A 2,360-nucleotide genomic window follows, 5' to 3' on the forward strand; every position below is an offset into this window, starting at 1 on the left:
GTGGCTTGGTGATAGACATTGGGGAGGGTATGTGCTATGGTGAGTGCTGTGAATTGTGTAAGACTGATGAATCACAGACCTGTACCTCTGAAACAAATAATACATCATATGTTAAAAAAAAAAGATAGTAGGAAGGGAATAATGGAGGGGGGGAAATCGGAGGGGGAGATGAACCATGAGAGACTGTGGACTCTGAGAAACAAACTGAGGGTTCTAGAGGGGAGGGGGTTGGAGGGGATGGGTTAGCCTGGTGATGGGTATTAAAGAGGGCATGTATTGAAGCATGTGTGGAGCAACTGGTCACACATTAGTGTTGGTGGACCAGACAGAGGACGTACTGGCAAAATCTAAAAAGGGGATTGAGGAAAGCCTTAGGAAAGTGGCCAAGAAGAAGTTTGCAGAAAACCCCAAGGGGGGTGATGAATTTTTGGAGAAGACCCTGAGCAGCATATCAACCAGCACGGTCACAGCGTCTGTAGTCCACACTACGGACCTGGTGGTGGAGGCCATCGTGGAGAATCTGAAGGTGAAGAACGAGCTCTTCAAGAGGCTGGACAAGTTTGCCTCTGAACACACGATCTTTGCCAGCAACACTTCCTCTCTGCAGATCACAAACACAGCCAATGCCACCATGAGGCAGGACCAATTCGCCGGGCTCCACCTCTTCAACCTGGTGCCCTTGATGAAGCTGGTGGAGGTCATTAAAACACCAAAGACCAGCCAGAAGACTTACGCATCTCTGATAGACTTCACCAAAGCCCTGGGAAAGCATCCTGTTTCTTGTAAGGACACTCCGGGGTTTTTTGTGAACCGACTCCTGGTGCCGTACCTCATGGAAGCAGTCAGGCTGTATGAATGAGGTGATGCATCCAAGGAGGACATCGACACTGCCATGAAGCTGGGAGCTGGGTACCCCATGGGTCCATTTGAGCTTCTAGATGACATGGGGCTGGATACTACGAAGTTCATCATGGACGGGTGGTAGGAAATGGATGCAAAGAACCCCTTGTTTCAGCCCATCCCGTCCTTGAATGAGCTGGTAGCAGAGAACAAGCTGGGCAAGAAGACTGGAACAGGATATTACAAGTACAAGTGAAGCACAGCTTCTCTGGCTCCAGGAGGAACCCCATCAGCACGTACCAGCAGCTCCCCCAAGTGCCACGGGAACGTTCTGTGGTCAGATGTTCCTTCTCACAACACAGTCTGTTCGCTATGCGTTTTGTGACCTGTCTGAAGTAATTATTTACACTAGTTATGGTAATGTCAGATTCCTCCATTGAGAACTAATTTCCCTTTTTCAGTCTGTTCATTTCTGTGTATTTTCTAAAAAGCTTTACACCCTTGGTGCCTTGGAGCAGACAGTTCTTCTGAACCTTACCTTTTTATAAAGAATCGCCTGGACTCGTTCCCTTGTGAAGGGGCACTTGCTCCACGCACCGCTGTGCTCACTGTTGGCACACGGAAGCGTGGTGAGCCGGCGGACATGTCGGTGGCGCGTCTGGGAGGTGCTGCATGAGCAGCCCCCGTGTCCTGCCTTGCCAAGAACAGCTGCTCCCTGCAGCTTCAAGCCACACCCTGCATGTGGGGCGCGACCCGAGACGTCATGTCTTCACTCAGCTCTGGCTGCTGGTGGGCCTATCTCCGCGTGCTTGGTTTGCGGGAAGAGGTTCCATTCACATCCAGAATCTCAGTGATGTTCGTCTGTCTGTCTCTCTTTTTTTTCCCATGAGAAATCATTGCTGCAGACTGCCTGTAAATTGATTCTAATAAAATGCAATCTTTTAATCTGTGAAAAAAAGAACACTGGGTGTTATATACAAACAATGAATCATGGAACACTATATCAAAAATTAATTAATTAAAAAATAAATAAATAAACAAATAAAATAATTTAAAAAAGGAATCTATGGCAATAACTATTCGACTAAATGAAAGGAAAGCAAAAGAGAAATAATTTCTTATTAGTCAACTGAACCAGGTCTTGTATTTTATTTATTTTTATTTTTTACTGAAGTATAATTAACGTGCAGTGTTAAATAGTTTCAGGTGTACAAGATATTGATTTGACAATTTCAGATATTACTCAATGCTTACCATAAGTGCAGTCACCTTCTATCACCATACAATATTCTTACAATATTATTGACTATTTATATATATAGTGTTATTAAGGTAGGTTTTTTTTTTTAAGGTAGGATTTTAAGAGGGGAAGAAAACAATATTGGGAAGACTATATCTGAGTAAAAACTTGGATTACAATTTTTGTAGGAAAATTACTTTGAGATCATTATTTTTCTTTTTGGTAATGAAATGAAATGTCTTAAAGTGTTTAGATTATGGCTGGATAAAAGGTAAAGATT

The 2,360-nt window shown here is 43.9% G+C and overlaps 1 pseudogene; it reads left to right on the forward strand.

The window, feature by feature from the left end:
* The first annotated feature begins 283 nt into the window (after positions 1-283).
* Positions 284-1,096, forward strand: LOC114208886 (hydroxyacyl-coenzyme A dehydrogenase, mitochondrial pseudogene; annotated as a pseudogene).
* Positions 1,097-2,360: the final 1,264 nt, after the last annotated feature.

This window comes from Eumetopias jubatus, unplaced genomic scaffold (assembly GCF_037043125.1).
Source record: "Eumetopias jubatus isolate StellerSeaLion01/CBP00866 unplaced genomic scaffold, mEumJub1_p1.0 scaffold_16, whole genome shotgun sequence".
NCBI classification, from domain to species: Eukaryota; Metazoa; Chordata; class Mammalia; order Carnivora; family Otariidae; genus Eumetopias; species Eumetopias jubatus.